The sequence below is a fragment of the Microcaecilia unicolor genome, chromosome 10 (genome assembly GCF_901765095.1).
Source record: "Microcaecilia unicolor chromosome 10, aMicUni1.1, whole genome shotgun sequence".
Classification (NCBI taxonomy): domain Eukaryota; kingdom Metazoa; phylum Chordata; class Amphibia; order Gymnophiona; family Siphonopidae; genus Microcaecilia; species Microcaecilia unicolor.
Window position 1 is genome coordinate 215,448,846 of NC_044040.1, and position 21,439 is coordinate 215,470,284.

Here is a 21,439-nt window from a genome sequence, read left to right on the forward strand (position 1 = left end):
ACAATCTATTAGAGCTTTTGAGGTCCCCATTCCCTCCCCATTCCCCCTCTATTCTGTCCTTTAGTTTATTTATGACATTTGTATCCCACATTATCCCAAACATTTGATAACCACTCCTAGTTTCGTAGAACATATAGTATCAAATGCACTGTCAAATTATGTGAATAGAGTGCAACGTCATGAATATTACAACCTGTAGATTAGGTATTGGATTACCGTATTTTTCGGACTATAAGATGCACCGGACCATAAGACGCACCTAGGTTTTAGAGGAGGGAAATAGGAAAAAAAAAATTTTCCTTTTTCCCTCCTGTAAAACCTAGGTGCTCCGGTGCGTCTTGTCCGAATCCCTCCCTCCGAGTTCGGGATCGCCCTCCCCCCGGCCCTGTCAGCACTTCTCCCTACTCACGTCACGCGATCTTCCCTGGTGGTCTAGTGACATCGAGGCAGGAAAGAGCCCCCTCTTTCCTGCCCAGCGCGCTGCTCTCCGTCCTCCTGTATGCATTGCTGCCTGACGGTCTCGGCGAGATTCAAAATGGCCGCAGAGAATTGAAGTCTCGGCGGCCATTTTGAATCTCGCCGAGACCGTCAGGCAGCATACAGGAGGACGGAGAGCAGCGCGCTGGGCAGCAAAGAGGGGGCTCTTTCCTGCCCCGACATCACTAGACCACCAGGGAAGATTGCGTGAGTGGTGACAGGGCCGGGGGGGGAGGGCGATCTGGAACTCGGAGGGAGGGAGGGTGATCCGGAACTCGGGGGGAGGGAGGGAAATCTCTTCCTTCGGACTATAAGACGCACCCCCCATTTTCCTCCCAAATTTGGGGGGGAAAAAGTGCGTCTTATAGTCCGAAAAATACGGTAGTTTGCTTCTGTCAGTGATCTTACCAAGTATGTTTTAGCAATTTGCGAAATATGAAATATTCAGTTGTGTGACATAATTGCTTAGGCAGGGAATTCCATCTCTTAGTGCATTTCATAGGAGAATCCAGCAGTGTGAATTTTTAAATTTTATTTCAGTGTGGGAAGTAAGACAAGGAAGCCTCTGGAGGATTTCTTAACGTTACGCACTGGCAATTCGAGGTTCTGCATATAAGATGGCGATAGACCATAGATTATTTGATAGACGAATACACAATTTGAATGTGATGTGTGGATTTATTGGAAGCCAGTGTAATTTTAATAGTAGTGGGGTCGCTTTAGAGTAATCGGGAGCTCCAAAACAAGGCCGAGTTGCCATGGAAGAGTAGCCTGATGGTTAGTGCAGCGGGCTTTGAGCCTAGCAACCTGGGTTCAATTCCCACTGTAGCTCCTTGTGACCTTGGGCAAGTCACTTAACCCTCAGGTACAAAAACTTAGATTGTGAGCCCCCTAGGGACAGAGAAAGTACCTGCGTATGTCTAGTAGCGCTATAGAAATGATCAGTAGTAGTAGTGTCCTGGGCAGTTTCTAGTTTCCTGTTTGTGGTTTTTAGACCTGCATAGATGACATTGCAATAATCAAATTTAGATAATACTAGTGATTGAGTTAGGGTTCTAATTTCCACAGTGATTTGAAGATATTGGACACCACTTTGGATACTTATGGGTCAAACGATAGTTAATGATCAATTGTTACTCCTAGGATTTTCAGATTGGGCTCCAGTGTCAATAAGTTTTTGGAATGTGTTGGATGATAAGGATTTGTTGTTAGAAACATGAGGGGGGGGTTCTCTCAAATTTGACATTTGTCTTCTAGCATTGATTTTGTCCCTTATACCCCTCCCCCAGAAAAAAAGCAATCAAATACATTAACCAGACACGCCATAAATGTTAGGAGACCACTGTATATATGCAGAGCACTCAGATTTATATAACTGTGCTACATAATTACCACAGGATTTTTTTGTCTTGCAACGAATCATGAAAAATCTGATTTTATGATATTATCACATGTCCATTCTTCGTGCAGTTACATGGGGTGAATATCCAGCTTTATACTTTAATTGGAGAGAGCTGGCATTGGCCTACAGAATCCCTCTTCAGTTACACTCAGGAATCCAGCATTGTTCTTCCAGTGCCCTGAGCAGCCTGGTCTCAGTCTACACAGGGCTCGTCAGTTTTCATTGAATGAATTAACAGTCCAGAGCTCTGCTAGTCATTGTTCATTGTTTTATCTCAAGGAGATTAACCTTTCCCATATCTCAAGTGAATCATCAGGATAGAGTTCTTTTCTCTGTCCATTGTTCTTTCCTGGGGGAATTAACTTGAGTGAGTTATTGGGGCAAGAGCACAATATTCTCCTTAGCTTTTCATCTTGTTCTTTCTCAAAGTTTATGAAGGGCTGCTGCGTCATCATGTTTGAGGTATTTTAAACCCGCAGGCTTCAGTCTGGCAAACCTCAGCATGGGTGTGGTCATAACTTTACTCTTAAGGTTATTGAATGCTTTCTAGTGTGCAGATGTTGACTGCTTATCCGTAGGTGTGTTAACTCCACCTTTCAGCAGATCATTGAGGTCTTGATGACCAGGAATCATTTTCACACAATGACAGTAGTACCCAGCAAATCCAAGAAAAGCTTATGCCCCCGATGCTCAGAAGCAAAAGCGGGCACTAGAGGCCCATAGCGACGGACTAGCGCACGCATTAGTGAGCACAGAATACTCAGAGGCTCTAGCATGGGGAGCAAGTACACCAAAGATTGTGGAAATAGCATGCCTATTGTAGTCAAACGGATGTTCATGAGGTCATTTCCTATTCCTTCCCAATGCTCAGGGAACAGTGCACAAAAACCCTTGCCACTGAAAAAATAATGCCCGCTCAGAACAGGCATTTAGGTTCCTTGAACAGAGGATTTCTCACTATTCTCTCTTTAAAATCTGACAGTGTTTCTTTAATTTCGAAGCAGAATACTTTGTGCAGTTCTGGTTGCCGCATCTCAAAGATATAGTGGAATTTGAAAAGGTACAGAGAAGGGTGACGAAAATGATAAAGGAGATGGGACGACTTCCCTGTGAGGAAAGGCTAAAGCAGCTAGGCTCTTCTGCTTTGAAAAGAGATGGCTGAGGGGAGATATGATAGAGGTCTATAAAATAGAGTGGAATGGAGCATGTATATGCAAATCGCTTGTTTTCTCTTTCCAAAAATAGTAGGACTAGGGGCACACAAGCTACAAAGTAGTAAATTTAAAATGAATCAAAGGAACTATTTCTTCATTCGGTGAGTAATTAGACTCTGCAATTCATTGCCAGAAAATGTAAATGCAGTTAGCTTAGCAGGGTTTCAAAAAGGTTTGGATAATTTTCTAAAAGAAAAGTCCATAGGCCATTAGGATGGACTTGGGAAAATCCACTGCTTATTCCTAGGATCTGTTCTGGGATCTTGCCAGGTACTTGCAACCTGGATTGGCCACTGTTGGTGACAGGATGCTGGGCTTGATGGACCTTTGGTCTTTTTTGTTCTTATGTTCAGAAGGAAATCTGTGCAAGCCTCTAAGCGCCAGTAATGAGAAACAAATGTGTGTGAGTCTGCTCGCAAACGTGAAAGCACACAGTGGCGCCTGTTTCCTGCATTTTAAATATAAGCCTTTCAAGTTAAAAAAAAAATAGTTGAAAAGTTTATATTTAAAGGCACAGGAAACAGATGCCAATTTGTTCTTCGAGTTTGGGTTTGCCTGGTGCATGCGCACAGGAGTTGGGCTTACTGTGAAATTCTTCTGTGCATGCGCCAAACATGTCCCCCCTTCCTTACTTTTGCTTTAACAGCAGGCATCTAATTTGCCTCTTCAGATTCTGTCATGGTTCTTTCTTGTCTTGCCCAACTCACTGTTGGTGGATTCTCTTCCCTTGCTATCCCAATTTTGGTTCCTGCACTGAATTGCTTGGAATAGTCTCCATAAACCTATCTACAGGGCTTCCATATTTCAAATCCAGCCTAAATATTAATCTGTTATCAGTTAAGACTTAAACATTCTTGCTTCTGCAAGAGGCTTTGCTAATCTGGACTGGAGAATGCATTTTGGACATTACTTTGGTTGATGCTCTCCAAAGAATTTGCCTACTTGGTTAGAGAATCTTAAAAAAAAAAAATCAGCTAGAATTGAGGGGTGGGGAGGGGTTTTGAGTGTGATGGCCCACATCTCACCACTAATATTGGCTGCCCCCATTACATTTTATTGTAAGCGTAACTTTAGTTATGGCTAAAGTTGTCTTAAGGATTCAACAGCCAACCAGGCCAGAGCATCGAGTGAAGGGCAAAAGGAACTTCATCTCACAGTGTTACCCTTTAATATCCTTGCATGACTTTTTTCAAGCCAGTTTAGTAGGCTGTGTTTCGGGGGCCTGTGGCATTCTGCAGAGAGGGACCAGTCATCCCAGAAAAGTAAAGGAATGGGGGAACTCCTTGCCTGAGAACATCCGATCATAATCTGACCTTTTTGCAGGTTAGTAAAAAAACTAGTTGTTCAAACAAGCATATCCTGGTTAGGGATGTGAAGTCATCCTCTTGTTTGACTGTTGGGTCATGAACTTGCAAGGCTTTGAATAGAGAGGATGTTCTTCAATGGTCAAGGAGTTTGAACACCATTAAGTATTACAGAATTGCATATTGTAGTTCAGGAAGTGCCTTATTTTTATTTATTTTTTAAGGAGGTGACGTATAAATAAATCTGCACTAATTTAAAATTAGACTGGCTTAGAATTAAGTCTGTTTGGGCAGCAGGTGTTCTCTCGACCGCAGCAGTTTCCATCCCTTCCTAGTTGGTGCCAAGGTACTGAAGCTGTTTTTTGAATGGGCTACTCCAGGTCGTCTTTGGCTTCCCTGTTTTTCTCTTGCCACCTGTTGGCATCCACCACGTTGCGATTTTGGGATGTTGGTAATTATGCAGAGTTAGAATGTGTCCAGCCAACCAGACCCTTTGCTCAGCTACAATATCTTGGAGCGTCTGCGAGTCACTTTTGCAGGGTCTGCTAATTTGTAATGTGATTGTGATTGTAACATAGTAGATGACGGCAGAAAAAGACCTGCATGGTCCATCCAGTCTGCCCAACAAGATAAACTCATATGTGCTACTTTTTGTGTATACCTTACCTTGATTTGTATCTGTCATTTTCAAGGCACAGACCGTATAAGTCTCCCCAGCACTATCCTCGCCTCCCAACCACCAGCCCCGCCTCCCACCACCGGCTCTGACACCTAATCTCAGCTAAGCCTCTGAGGATCCATTCCCTTGGAACAGGATTCCTTTATGTTTGTCCCACGCATGTTTGAATTCCGTTACCGTTTTCCTCTCCACCACCTCCTGTGGGAGGGCATTCCAAGCATCCACCACTCTCTCCGTGAAAAAATACTCCCTGACATTTTTCTTGAGTCTGCCCCCCTTCAATCTCATTTCATGTCCTCTAGTTCTACCACCTTCCCATCTCCGGAAAAGGTTCGTTTACGGATTTATACCTTTCAAATATTTGAACGTCTGTATCATATCACCCCTGTTTCTCCTTTCCTCCAGAGTATACATGTTTAGTTCAGCAAGTCTCTCCTCATACGTCTTGTAATGCAAATCCTATACCATTCTCGATGCTTTTCTTTGCCCCGCTTCAATTCTTTTTACATCCTTAGCATGAAAAATTCTTCGCAGGCACTGTTGATGGAATACATTCAGTTTTTTGTTGTTGTTTTTTTTTGTATCTTTGAAGTAATTTTCCGTGTTTGATGGCACAGCTTTGCAGTTGTGGGAGAAAATCCGCCAAACAAGCGGAGAACTCAAACACCCCACGGTAAAGACAAAGTCACAAACAAAGTGGGAGAGCGACCAAGGATGCCAGAAACTGGAGGATGTTGAAACGATAAATAATTTTATCGTTTCAACATCCTCCAGTTTCTGGCATCCTTGGTCGCTCTCCCACTTTTTTTGCGACAGCTTTGCAGTTGGCAGTTGCAGTTGGCTTTAGACCGCTTAATATTTCCCATAATGTTGATTACCTATTTGGCACATCTGCTGAAATACCAGCGCAGTCTTGCCAAGCTTACAGTTGACGTAGCTCTTGCTACTGCCACATAAAATAGGCTGATCAATAATATACACAATCCAGGCTCTCCATCATATTTGGTGATCCTCTGTTTAATTCCTCCTTCCTTTAAATAGCTTCCCAGTATTCCAGAGCCTGTGGGCTAGCTATGTCCATCAACCAGCAGGTGGAGATAACTGAAAGCTGAGCTGAGACATCTCTCGATAATCCAGTCCAGCTGCTCAGTACTTTCTATCTCCAGCAGGTGGATGGACACACTTTCCAGTTTCTGGTTATGAGTGATTTGCTCCTGGTCCATTTGGTCATTTGAACTTTGCTGGTGGCTTACGTCTGGAGGTTTTCAGATTAGAGAGCTGAACAGGGATAGCAGGGATCCCGCAGGGATGGACCCAGGTCCTGCAAGGTTCTCGCAGAAATTTAGGCATCCGAGCTTTGCCTTCCTTCCCCGAGCCTCAGGGTGCCCTCGTCACACGTACCTCAATTCACCCTGGTGGTCTTGTGGCTTCTTCAGAGCAGGAAAGATACCCACTCTTTCCTGCCCGCTGCCGGTGAGCCTTTTGCTGCCACCGAGACTTCAAGCGGCGGCCTTGCATACATACTTCTGTCTATGGCCACATTCATGGAGGGGGGGGGGGGGGGCAAAATCAGCCCTACCACTGGCTTTTGCTAAGTTTAGTTTTATTTTGTAGTTTTAAGAAGATTATGAACTCAATTATTAGAAAGATAACGTGTTGCAGAGTATTGTTGGGCCGTAGTGGATTCTATGTAAGCTGCAAGACTTTCTCTAATTGTTTGTTCATTCCCAGTACGGTGCTCCTGGAATAATCCCAGAACCTTCCCTTGAAGACTACTTGTGTAAAAGCAATACCATGATCAGTTCTAGGAGTGACTTTCTATCATTTGGCACGATTCACAGCCAGATTCACTAACTCCATGGAAAGAACCCTTCCCTTACCGATCCCTTAGCGAATCAGTAAAAACGGGCATGCATGAAGGAAATCGCATGCAAATGAGCTGCTCGCTGTTAGCTCATTTGCACGCGATTTCCTTCCTAAGGAGGGGAAGCCAGTCGGCCAGCTGAGCGCGCGCAGAGCAGCCAATCGTTATGCTGGCTGCTCTGCGCATGCCAAAGAATGCTTCATACACGCAGGCAAGCTGCGTGTATAATAGCCATCTACAACCAATAAATTGCCGGGCATTGCGCAGGAGAGAGCGGGACCCTAGAAAGAGAGAATCGGGGATTGGGACGTGCGAGGACACCCAAATCAAAACTGGACGTCCCTTTCGATTATGCCTCTCTCAGCCAATCACAGCGCATTTAGCTGACACCAGTGACAGCTAAACGTGCTGTGATTGGCTGAGAGAGGTTTGGGCACCTTAGTTGTAAGAAAAACGCGTCCAAGAGAAGGATGCCCATCACAAAATCTGAAGAAACAAACGTCCAAGTGTTCGTCAGGGATGTCCTTTTTTTTTTTTTGAGTGAAGGACGTCCAAGTGTTAGGCACTTGAAAGGACGTCCCTGACGAGCACTTGGACGTTTTTTTTTTCTTCAGATTTTGCGATGGGCGTCTTCCTCTGCCTGGGTCCCTGTCACAGCAGCCCCAACGAGAGGTGCAGACCTCCCGTTAGGTTTTCCACGGTGCATGGGGTCGGAAATGGTACTGCATCGCATCGCATCGCATTCACATTGTAATAGTAATTAGCTCATTTGCATTCCGTTTTCGTTAGCTGCTACCGTGACAGGAAAATGGCTCGGAGAACCCTTTTTGTGCATGTCCCTGTTTACTACTTGCGCGCTAAACTGGCTTAAAAACCACGTTGCTGGCTCGTTAAGTTCAGTGCATCTGGCCCTCAGTTCTTTGCATGTGCAGTGTAAAGCATGTGCTTAAAATCAGCTGCTTAGAGATCTCTGAGGTACCATTTTATCTCTGAGTGAAGCTGATCCAGATCTTCAGAGTTCACCTGCATAATAATTTGATTTCTGGAGTGAGTTGGTCTGGGATTTTTACTCGTGTCATGCTGTGAATTGTGGGACTGCAGACTGACATTTGTGATAAAGTTCAGATATCCCGAAGCGTGTTCAGTGGTACCTGAGTTTCTTCTGACTGGTTTGAGTACCGGCTCTCTAATAGTCTCTGATGCTCCTGCTTTGAGTCTGACGTCGGACTGGCCTTGTTAGGGTACATAGTCACCTGCTGACATACCCTATTTGATTCCTTATCATAGCTGTGGTTATGACCCTCGTTCAAGGGTTGCTTTTTTTCAAAGGTCATGTGCTGGCTAATCTTACTAGCATAGGCAAATTTGCTGCTTAGAAGCTGCCTTCAGTAGCATACAAGCCTTGAACTTAATCATGGCTCCGCCATGGCATGGATTAAAAAAAAACCAACCTCCTGTAATTTTGTTAGACTTCCTTTCCAACCTTTCCAGCCTAACATAATGTCAGAAATTATACATTAGAATGTCAGCCCATCTGCCTACCCAAGGCCAAAATAACTCTTTGAAATGTTTATAGAACAGGAACCAGATTTGGCTTGGGAGAAAAATCCTGTGCCCATGTAAAAGAGATCGGACCTGAGGTTCCCTGGTGAAAAATGGCCCCAGTGCATTTCTGTGGGAGAAACATCTCAGTAGCTGCGACATAGAAACAGTGACACACTGAAACACAGCAGTTAGGGAATCATTCCTTTCAAACGTACCCTCCCTCACCCCTCCCAGACAGACACATAGGCACACGCTTTCCCAAAGCCCCCCACAGACACACACCCAAGGCAAATGTTTATTATACTTGAGTCAGAAAAGTTGCTGCTGTCTCTTCCTTTACCCTATCAAATCTATTTAGTGGCACCTTGTGAAAAAATATCTAACATTGACTGAAGAAAGCCACAAGGGGACAGTAGTGCACAGAAAATGTAAAGCGTTGTGCTCATAGCAAAAGGTAAGGTACATTTCACTGAAGAATTGGAACTTTCTTCAGGGGTACGGAGGGGATTTCTGTCCTGAGAGAAGGAGAGCTGGTCTGTTTCCCAGGGACATATTCTCGACGGGAAGCGAGGGGTCTGAATGGAGACTGATCTATCTCCCTCTATAGCAGGACTCTGCATCTAGAGTAGTAAAGGTTCCTTTTTAATCGCATGTTGCGGTAGCTACACTTTGTTTTTTGGAGCATTTCAGCCCAGAGGGTTAATTGGATAGTTTGTAAGGTAAAATTTCTTTTCCTTTTTCACACTAGACTCTGAGTGAGCCAGCTCCATTTTCTGATGAGCTGGAGGTTGACTACAGTAAGCCATATGTGAGGGTAACAATGGAAGAGGCGGTCCGAGGAACACATGGTGAGTTCAGTCGGACCTATGGAAGGGGGGGGGGGCTTCTTTTTGTTGACCACACTCACTTGTTTAAATGGGAGCCTACAGTGATAGAGCTTACTCCTGCCTGAATTTTGCACAACTGTGTAATGCAGAATTCTCTAGCCTTGCAGGATTTGCCATTTTTCCTGCAGAATCTACCATTCACCGCAGGAATGGTGGCTGGCTGGCTAGCTGGCCCACTGCTCCCCAAGCTTTGACGGGCCTTCCCCGGGCCTTCCTTTCCTGCCTTTTTGGGGACAGAAAAAGAACTCCACTCTTTCCTGCCCTGCAGCTGCTCTGGGCTGGTACCGCCACTTCAAAATGGCTGCCAAGACGTCAAACAGTAATTGTGTGAGGCTACCGCAGAAAGTCTCGGCGGCCATTTGGAAGAAGTAGTGGTACCAGCCCAGAGCAGCTGCAGCGGACAGGAAAGAGTGGAGTTCTTTCCTGCCCCCGAAGAGGTAGTCCCACTGCAGATCCTCCTCATCGTAGCTCACTAGTGAGTGCGGGTGGACGCTATGTGTGGGTGCAGGGCTGGAGAAAAACTATGGGTGGTATGTGGGTGCATGGGGGGCTGGAAAAAAAGGTGGATGCTATGGGTGCAGGGTGGGGGGGATGGAAGAAATATCGATGGTATTTCTGTACAGGGAGGGGGTCTTTGTTTAAATTATAACAAACTTGCAAATTTTGCACACAGAATTTTGAATTTTTTTGTACAGAATTTTTTAGGTTTTGTTTTATGTGCAGGATTCTGGCAGGCGTAATAGCCTACGTGCTGAGAAGTTCAAAACTGCTCCCCCTCCTCCTCTGCACGTGTGATGCAACTGAGATGCTTTCCAGAGATGCTCTGCTTGTCTGCTCCAAGATATAATTTCTGCATTTAAGCACTTTAACAGAAGTGGGACTTAACGGTGAAACAGTCACATGAGAAGGGAAGTCTGAGCCCCCGGCTAAGAAAGCGAATAGAATGTTGGGTATTATCAGGAAAGGTATGGAAAACAGGTGTGAGGATGTTATAATGCCGTTGTATCGCTCCATGGTGCGACCGCACCTTGAGTATTGTGTTCAATTCTGGTCGCCGCATCTCAAGAAAGATATAGTAGAATTGGAAAAGGTGCAGCGAAGGGCGACTAAAATGATAGCGGGGATGGGACGACTTCCCTATGAAGAAAGACTAAGGAGGCTAGGGCTATACAGCTTGGAGAAGAGACGGCTGAGGGGAGACATGATAGAGGTATATAAAATAATGAGTGGAGTGGAACAGGTGGATGTGAAGCGTCTGTTCACGCTTTCCAAAAATACTAGGACTAGGGGGCATGCGATGAAACTACAGTGTAGTAAATTTAAAACAAATCGGAGAAAATCTTTCTTCACCCAACGTGTAATTAAACTCTGGAATTCGTTGCCGGAGAAAGTGGTGAAGGCGGTTAGCTTAGCAGAGTTTAAAAAGGGGTTGGACGGTTTCCTAAAGGACAAGTCCATAAACCGCTACTAAACGGACTTGGAAAAATCCAAAATTCCAGGAATAACATGTATAGAATGTTTGTACGTTTGGGAAGCTTGCCAGGTGCCCTTGGCCTGGATTGGCCGCTGTCGTGGACAGGATGCTGGGCTCGATGGACCCTTGGTCTTTTCCCAGTATGGCATTACTTATGTACTTATGTACTCTTACAGTACTTTGGACACGTGCTTTGGAATAGCATGGACCCAGACAATCAGTGGTCCAGCACTGGGAAGGGAGTTGCATAGACAAACCTTTCATTTTCTCATTAAAACACTTACCTTTAAACAATACTCTTATTTAAAACAAGAGAGCAGGCGGACGGGGAGGGTCAGGCTTGAGAAATACCATCCTATAGCATTCCCTGATTTTGGAATGTAGGGTGCAGGACAAATATTTACCTGACACAGAATTTCAGCGCTTTGTCACTTGGTTTAACAAGGAAATGATTAAATGTCTAACAAACTCAAAAAAAAAGAATTGTTACAAAGATGTGACACTCGGCTTGGTGTCTCTGATCAGACAGGCTGTTCGAAACAGCTGGTGTGAGACAACCTTTGATACAGCTGTCATATCCAGACACCCAGCAGTGGCCTCTAGAATTGAGTGAAGTGGTTGGCTTACCTAACTTTCAGGTGGGAGGGGAGGTATGCAGTTGGTGGGAGTTAGACCTGGCCAACAACAACTCGTCCGAGAAATTGCAAAACTAAAAGGAAATGGCAGTGTGAGGCCTGAGAAGCATCTTCTGGCCTAGTCCTCCCTTTTGACACAGGACATCTAGATTGGAGAGGGCTGGCAGGCATTGAGTATGTAAGCAGGCACTCCCAGGTAAGAGAAGGAGATGATGAGGGCTAAAATGTGAGTGGACTAGCCCTCCCCCCGAGTTCACCGCCCCCCCGCCGCCCCTCCACCCGGCCCGTCTCTTCACTATTCAACTTACATCTCCGCAGCAGGCAGAGATCAGCTGAGCTCCCGTCGGCCTTCCTTCTCTGCCTGTGTCCCGCCCTCGTGTGACGTAACGTCAGCGAGGGCGGGACACAGGCAGGGAAGGAAGGCCAACGGCAGCTGATCTGCCTGCTGCGGAGATGTACGTTGAATAGCAAAGAGACGGCCAGGTGGAGGGGTGGCAGCAGCGGCGACTCCGGAGGGGGGGGGTAGCGGTGGCAACCTTGGTGGTTCCCTCCCCTTCACACAGTTTCCCTCTCTGTCCCCCCGTCCCCCCCCTCCCCCCGTCATCATGTATTGACGCGGGGGCGGGACAGACAGGGAAGTCTCTACTGCGCATTTGCGAGTGAGTACGGTCACTCGCCATTTATATGTTTGATAGGCAGAAAAATAAATGGAAGAAAGCTGAAAGTGAAGGATCACTGTTGGAGATGGATGTACGAGAAGAAGTGAAAAAGGGAGCGTAAGAGAAAAGAAATAGTAATTGAACAGAAACGGAGACAATAAAGAGAAAAGCAGAAACCAGAGACTGGAAAAAGTGAGGGCTTTTGGGGGTTTCCCCACTGAGTATGCATGAGATCACCCTTCTTCCTGACCAGAGTTTAGAGGGCCCTTCTATTTTGGGGACCTTGATGGAGGGGAGGAGGCACCATCTCATCCATCATTTCGGGCAGCAGAGTGCTTTGAGCTGCCCCTGTAGACACCAGTGTGTGATGTTTTTCCCTGTAGTGCCCCCTCCCCTTACCACATTTTTTTTTTTTTAACCATTCTTCAAAAGCGTTGTGCAAAAATATCTTTCAAAACTCAGTGCAATGCATTTGTTAGAAAATGGCTTCTTTGTTTATCGGGGGACTTTTTTATGGTTTATTCAGATTTTTGAATTGACTTTTTTTACAAAGTAATTCAAAGCAATATTCAATAAAAACAAATCTGTGTTTGCTGTGGACCATATGTCTTCAGCTATACAAATATATATTTTTCCGTGTTCACTTGAAGTGATTTATTTATCTTGTTCTGTGTTCCAGCTGACCGGCCGGTGAGAGTTTATGCTGATGGAATATTTGATCTCTTCCACTCTGGACATGCCCGGGCTCTGATGCAGGCGAAGAACCTTTTCCCAAACACGTACCTCATTGTGGGAGGTATGGAGAATTGTGTTGGCCTGAGCTGCCTCAATGTGCAAAGGGGAAACTATATGGAGGAGTGGCCTAGTGGTTAGGGTGGTGGACTTTGGTCCTGAGGAACTGAGTTTGATTCCCACTTCAGGCACAGGCAGCTCCTTGTGACTCTGGGCAAGTCACTTAACCCTCCATTGCCCCATGTAAGCCGCATTGAGCCTGCCATGAGTGGGAAAACGCGGGGTACAAATGTAACAAAAAAAAAAGTATGACTGCCTCAGTTTCAGCTCTGTATAGTAGCAATAATATACAGAGTATTTTCAGGGCTCTTGCTGCAATGATTCATTGAAGCATTGATTTTGAAAGAGAAACTCTTTTTCTCCCCTCCCCTCCCCTCCCCTACGTACCCTTTCTGTTTGTTTGTCCCAACAATGCTCATTAAAAGAGCCCACCATGTCAAGGTATTTTTTACCTATTGACTTTTATACCACATTTCAAGGAAAAGGATCTATGAATGTTGCATTTGCTTTCCTTGTAGGTAAATTCTTTTATGGGAAAACATGGCGTGTACTTGAAACTATCTGTTTTCCAATCTCTACGAAAACTTTCCTCCCCCTAAACTGGAACATCACATTTTTGGGCAGAAAAAAAAACGGGCAACTTTCAGACATCCAGTTATGAATGTAAATCACTATTTACTTGCATAAATGGCTTTGAAAATTGTTCTCCGGGAAGCTGGTATTCTGAAGTTGCCAAAGAATCCTGGTATGAGGTGGCTAGCAACATGCCAGGTTGGCTAGCAGTAACATCTACGTCTGCTCTGGCTTCTTATGTTACGTTTGTGATGGAGCTATTTAGTGTATGCGTGACAGGTTGTGTGTGATAGCTGAGCTGTATCAAGTGTCTCTGTTCCCAGTGTGCAGTGATGAGCTGACGCACAATCTGAAAGGCTTCACGGTGATGAATGAACACGAACGCTATGATGCTGTGCAACACTGCCGTTACGTGGATGAAGTTGTCAGAAATGCTCCATGGACACTGACGCCAGAATTCTTAGCGGAGCACAGGGTAAGAAGCGTCAACGTCCTGCTGACAGGCATTTCTTTTTATATTTCAACCTTTTTTATTGATGATAATGCACAATACATAACTCCAAGCCGTGCAACCATACAAATTACAAATGTAAAATATACACTACTTAGTTCTCAAACCAATCTGCCTAAACCATCATCAAGCTTTTTACAAACTTACATTTAAATCCCCCTCCCACCCCTCCCCCCTCTACCTATGTTTAAATTTAACTGATTAGTAGGATGAAACCTGCTGACAGGCACTTTATTGCTCTGTAAAATTACTGATGTACTCATGAAGAGAAATAACTGGACTCCTCCATTTAGAACTAAAGTGTAGAAGATGCTTCTTGGACTTTGAGACGTGATAAGTCTGGTTCATTGTGTTTGACTACGAAGGGCACCTTGTGTGTCTGAAAACTCATAAGCAATCTGAGCAGCTGTTACGGAATTTTTCATATGTTATAAATATCACTGGAAATTTAGCTGGCGTGGAGTCTTGATCAGGGTTGCAAACTCGGCAGTTTTCCTGCGGAATTGGGCAAGTTTTTTTTTTGTTTTTGGGGGTTTTTTTTGCTGACCAAGGGCACTTTCCGGCAGTCGCAACTTTTTGAGCTGGTTTGTTTTTTATTTTGGGCAGCCACGGCAGGTTCTTCCTTCCAGCTGTCTACTGTCATCACCCTATTGGTCAAATTTGGAGACAGAATGAGGCTTGGTTCCAAATTTGACCAATAGGAAGGCGAGGTGCGTGATGACCTCATCACGCACTGGAGGAGGAGCAAAGCAGAGAGTAGCTGCACGTCACGTCGTGGAGGAAAGAGGAGGCAGAGCACACTCCTACCCCCCCCCTCAGATAGCCTGTTGGGCAGCTTGGGCTGGGGAATTTTTTCCCATCTGGCAAACCTGGTCTTGATACTTAGTTAATATTGAATTTCTGGCCTGTTCCATGGTATCCTGGCTGGGACCTTTTCTTGTGACAGGTTTTTGGACATCACACTACTTTGGCTGGCTGCAGGAGCGAGAGTGCCAGTTTCTGAGGACTCTCAACAGTTGTTTGTGGGAAATTGTGATTACTGCAACTAAAAATAACCATGTAGCTGTGTAGTTTTTTTTTTTTCTTGTACATTAACTTTGCCTGACGAATTTAACAGACATAATACGCAGTAGGGATCTTAAAACATACTGTAAAATGTAGTCTCTTAATTTAATTTTCAACAATTTTTATTGATGATATAACAAAATTCACAACAACATCTCAAGATATTTCCATATGTGACAAAACACATTAAGTGCAAGTATGGTGACTTTAACATCATCAAAATTATTCCCCCCCTCCCAACTCCATCCCCCACCCCTTCAAAGGTTTTAATACATCCCACTTATTGCAGACATTACATATGCCTCCTAACCTCCATTGATATCTCAAGCAACCAAATTCAACTGTTCGTTAATCTGCTACTGGGACAGATTGCCTCCAATGTTATTATGTAACTCCCCTCCTCCCAGACCTATATTGCCTTCCCACCCTTCCCTCATCTTCCGTTCGTGATGTCTGGTACTTATGTGTTTGTCTGCTGATCTAGCATGTTTAAGACCGAACTTTTCCCTTATGGGACAGAGAATCTATATAAGCGCCCCAAATTTTCATAAATATTGTCTTCCTTAGTCTCTTAATTTAAAGCAACTTTTATTTCAGATACTAATAGAATTCAAAAGATGTGGGATCCATTCATAAAATGAGGTTGGAATTGAGGCAAAACTTACAAGACTTTCACACTTCACGAAAGGTTTGAGGTTGGGAATAAACCTGCACGGAGTGGCACATACAATCCTAAACAAAGGCTTAGAGTGTGGGGGGGGGGGGGGGGGGGAGTTTTAACCTGCGTGGAGCTGCTGGTACAACCCTAAACACTTTCCTGTGTGGTGGTCTTTATCTGCCGTCATTTACTATGTTTGGTTTTCAACCCAGTCCTTGGGGCAGAACTAGCCAGTCATTTTTGGGGGGATATTCACGATGAATATGCTTGAGATAGATTTGCACGCACTTCCTCCTTGGTATCTCATGCATATACATTGGGGATATCCTGAAAACCTGACTGGCTCAGTGGGTTGAGAAGAAGTTCTCAAATACACGGTACACATATCCCAAAGAGTACTCAAGAGGTATGTGGCGCCTAGGAGAGGACATTTCTTACCTCCCTTCCCTTGTTGCTGCTTTTCCCGACCAACAGTGGCAAAAAACTTACAGTAGTCCCAGGACTGCAGTTTTCATACATGCGCTGTTGGTTCAGCTGGTCTCCTGCCCTGGAACAAGAAATTGATGTTTTTGGTGGGGGGAGAGGGCATGGAACCGGCATAACTGACTTTGTGTATGAAGTCTTCGGCCCGGGACTACTGTAAATTGTTTTGCCACGCTGGGCTGAAGAAGCAGGGGGGGGGGGGGGGGCGGCATGTGAAGTAGACCCATGAGGGGGGAAGATTACCTTTCCTCCATCTTCGTTGCCCTTGGGGGGGGGGGGGGGCGGGAACTTGTGTCTTTCACCCCCTTTCCAACTGACCCCTTGTACGACCAAGCCCTTCTCCATATCTGAGGTTCTTATCCTTCATCTTTCTTCCGTCCTCTCATCTCTGTCACCATACTCTATCATCCCCTCCTCTTTCTACTTTGTTTACGAGCTCTGCTTTTCGTCTGAATGTTCCACTGTTTTTCACCCACTCCTCCTTTGCAATTTTGATCTGCCCCCTTCTGATCTCTGTACATCTTTTCAATCCCTGACCTCCAACCTTGGTCTCACACAACATGTTTCCGTTCATACCCTCAAGGCTGGCAATGTTCTTGATTTTCTTTACATCCGTTTCTCGCATCCCCTCCTGTTCCCTCCTCACTTTTCCCATTCCCTAGTCTAATCATCTCCTTACTTTTCACCTCCCCTCTCCTCCTCGCCCTGCTCCTCCAGCACCTATTCCTGTTCCCATTTGGTCCTTCAGTGAAGCTTCTATTTCTTACATTTCTGTGTCCCTAACACACTTGGTGCCCCTATCTCCCTCCATTCCCACTGACCACTGTGCCTCCCTTCTTGTCAGGCATGCTTTCCTCTCCACAGAACCCCCTCGTTCCCATGTCACCTCCAGTCCACTCCTGCCATTCGGCTCCTCTGCTCTCATCTCCACTCCGCTGAGCGAAGGTGGAGTAAATCGCGCTCTCCTGAAGACCATGCTCTTTTTTTCCCCGACTACAGAGTACTGTCAGGCCAAGAGTATGGTTGGAAGATAAGCTACTCTGTTGTCTCTGTCTTTTCTGTGTTATCACTTGCAGCCTCTTGGCAAACAAACTTCCTATCTTCGCTCTGCTCTTCAACCTTTGCTCTTTCTCCCACCACTCCACCCTTCCTGACTCTCACTCTCCCTCCTGTCCTATCCTGTCCCCCTCAGCCTGGTCTTCCTTTAACCTCACCACTACTCTTCAATTTGACATCTCCAGTGCATTTGATATGGTGGATCATAATCTCCTCATTCATCTATTGGATACATTTGGAATAGGCGGTAACGTGCTTAACTGGATTAAGGGCTTTCTGTTCCAGAGAACATACCTCGTCAAAGCCAAATCTGTCATCTCTATGCATTGGAAAGCTTATTGTGGAGTACCCCAGGGCTCACCCCTTTCCCCTACTCTTTTCAACATCATGCTGATTCCTCTAGCAAAAACCTTATCAAAACTGGGCCTCAATCCATTCATCTATGCAGACGATGTGACCATCTATATCCCTTTTAAATCCACACTAGCAGAAATATCTGACGCAATAGCCTGCTAGTTTTTCCATCGTAGATTCTTGGGCTATAACGTTTCAATTCAAACTCAATAAAGACAAAACGCAGTGTCTAATCCTTTCGTCCCAGCATAAAAATAATCCCGACTTCGCTCATCACAAAGGATTATGCTCTTCCGATCTCACAAAGTCTAAAAATCCTTGGTGTCTTGTTGGATAATCACTTGCTACTCGACAGTCAAGCTAAGCTCATCACAAAAAAGAATGTTCCACTCCATGTGGTGATTGAGGCGTCTCAGGCAATTCCTCCCAAGGGAGCTCTTCCGAACCTTTACTCACTGGTTGGTACTATCACATATTGACTACTGCAGTGGAATTTATGCTGGTTGCCGAAATTTCATTCTGAAAAAGCTCCAGACTGCTCAAAACACAGCTGCAAGGCTAATCTTAGGCAAAACACGCTTTGATCATGCTCAACCTCTCCGTTTTAATTTTATTTTACTATTATTACTACTATTTAGCATTTCTATAGCCCTACAAGTGCTACAAGGCGTACGCAGCGCTGCACAAACATAGAAGAAAGACAGTCCCTGCTCAAAGAGCTATGTAATAAAAGTGAGCCAAGTATAGGACAATCAAGCCATTGTGACATCACTGATGAGGTTGGCTCTTATTGGTGGCCTGAGGCATTATGACATCACAATATCACCTCTGATTACAAGAGACTACTACTACTACTATTTAGCATTTCTATAGCGCTACAAGGCGTACGCAGCGCTGCACAAACATAGAAGAAAGACAGTCCCTGCTCAAAGAGCTTACAATCTAATAGACAAAAAATAAATAAAGTAATCAAATCAATTAATGTGAACGGGAAGGAAGAGAGGAGGGTAGGTGGAGGCGAGTGGTTACGGAGTCAAAAGCAATGTTAAAGAGGTGGGCTTTCAGTCTAGATTTATAGGTGGCCAAGGATGGGGCAAGACGTAGGGGCTCAGGAAGTTTATTCCAGGCGTAGGGTGCAGCGAGACAGAAGGCGCGAAGTCTGGAGTTGGCAGTAGTGGAGAAGGAAACAGATAAGAAGGATTTATCCATGGAGTGGAGTGCACGGGAAGGGGTGTAGGGAAGGACGTGTGTGGAGAGATACTGGGGAGCAGCAGAGTGAATACATTTATAGGTTAGTAGAAGAAGTTTGAACAGGATGCGAAAACGGATAGGGAGCCAGTGAAGGGTCTTGAGGAGAGGGGTAGTATGAGTAAAGCGACCCTGGCGGAAGACGAGACGGGCAGCAGAGTTTTGAACCGACTGGAGAGTGGAGAGGTGACTAAGTGGGAGGCCAGCAAGAAGCAGATTGCAGTAGTCTAAACGAGAGGTGACAAGGGTTGGGATGATGGTTGGTTTTGGTAGAGTGCTCGGAAAGAAAGGGGCGGATTTTACGGATGTTGTAAAGAAAGAAACGACAGGTCTTGGCGGTCTGCTGGATATGAGCAGAGAAGGAGAGAGAAGAGTCAAAGATGACCCCAAGGTTGCGAGCTGAGGAGACAGGGAGAATGAGAGTGCCATCAACAGAAATAGAAAACGGGGGGAGCGGGAGGTGGGTTTGGGGGGGGGGGGGGAATGAGAAGCTCGTTTTTGGTCATATTTAATTTCAGGTGGCGTTGAGACATCCAGGCAGCAATGTCAGACAAGCACGCTGAAACGTTGGTTTGGATGCAAGGTGAGATATCAGGGGTAGAAAGGTAGATTTTGGAGTCATCAGCATAGAGATGGTAGGAAAAGCCATGGGATGAGATTAATGAGCCAAGGGAAGAAGTGTAGATAGAAAAGAAGAGGGGACCAAGAACAGAACCCTGATGTACGCCGACAGGCAGAGGGATAGAAGTAGAAGATCCACCAGAGTGAACACTAAAGGTGCGGAGGGAGAGGTAGGAAGAGAACCAGGAAAGGACAGAGCCCTGGAATCCCACGTTTTCCCACCTTTTTGCGGGCTCAGTGTGGCTTAATCTGCACTGGCTCCCCATTGTGGACCGTATTACCTTCAAAATCTGCTCATTGACTCACAAGATAATATGGGGAAGGCCCTGCCTACATGCTAGATTTGATAGATCTACCATCAAGAAATGCTTTGGAGACTGCTCGATCCTACCTTAATCTACATTACCCAAGCTGCAAGTCTATTGAATACAAACTGCTCTTTTCATCTTCTTTCTCCTACGTCAGCCCAAAGTCTTGGAACATCCTACCAAGACATCTAAAAGTGATTGACGACCACCAGCTATTCAAGAAATCCTTAAAAACATTTTTATTTGAGAAAGCTTATCCCCCCCCCAAATAATGCTCAGTCTCCACCTTCCTCACATTGCCTATACCCGTTTATCCAACGTGTACTATCCTTATGTTCTTTCCCGTCCTGACTTTTGTGTCATTACCCTCCGTGCATTGTAACCTTTTGTAATATTGTAAGCCACATTGAGCTTGCTCTAGTGGGAAAATGTGGGGTATAAATGTACCTAAAATAAATAAAATAAATATCAAATGTGTTAAAATATTTAAAGGAGCTCAATGGAAGAATGGTGGAAGGGGGGAGAAGCAGGATGGGAGAGAAAGGGGAGGAATGGGGTGGAAGGATGGGGAGACAATAGTGAAAGACTAGGGGATAAGAAAGCAGAGATGAGGGAACGAGATGGAAATCTGTACGTTGCTGCAGTAAAGACAGGGAAATCGAAGACTGGATAGGTTGAAACCCTCTGCTCAGTGTGCAGCGGTGGCTAAGAAAGCCAATAGGAAAGGAATGGGAATGTTGTATTGCCTTTGTATCACTCCATGGTGCGACTGCACTCGAATACTGTGTGCAACTCTGTGGTCACTTCATTTCCAGAAAGATATAGCAGAATTAGAAAAGGTACAGAGAAGGGCAATGAAAATAAAGGGAACAGGATGACTTCCTTATGAGGAAAGGCTAAAGCGGCTAGGGCTCTTCAGCTTGGAGAAGAGACTGCTGAGGGGAGATAATAGAGGTCTACAAAATACTGAGTGGAGTGGAATGGGTAGATGTGAATCGCTTCTTTGCTGTTTCCAAAAATACTAGAACTAGGGAGCATACAGTGAAACTGCTAAGTAGTACATTTAAAAGAAACCGGAGAAAATAATTTCTTCATTAAATGTGTAGTTAAACTCTGGAATTATTACCAGAAAATGTGGTAAAAGCAGTTAGCTTAGCAGGGGTTTAAAAATGGTTTGGATAATTTCCTAACAAAAGACAGCCACAAAAGTGGAGAAACTGGATCCGCTACAAAGGGGAAGTCGTAGAGACAAGGGAGTAACGTGATCAACAGGATACTTCCAATTAAAACCTTTCATCTCCTTGGTTTTAATTGGAAGTGTCCTGTTGATCACGCTACTCCCTTGGATAATTTCCTAAAAGAAAAGTCCATAAGCCATTATGACGATGGGCTTGGGGAAAATCTACTGCTTATTTCTAGAATAAGCAGCATAAAATCTGATTTTACTTTTTTGGGTCCTTGCAGGGTACTTGTAACCTGGACTGGCCACTGTTGGAAAAACAGGATACTGGCCTTCATGGACCTTGTCTGTTCCAATATGACAACACTTATGTTCTTATGTTAAGAATGAATTAAATCTGGACAGAGGCAGAAAAATAAAATGAACAAAGGTACAAAGAAATGGAGGAAA

The 21,439-nt window shown here is 44.9% G+C and overlaps 1 pseudogene; it reads left to right on the forward strand.

The window, feature by feature from the left end:
- Positions 1-21,439, forward strand: part of LOC115478387 — an 85,640-nt pseudogene that overhangs the window by 52,327 nt on the left and 11,874 nt on the right.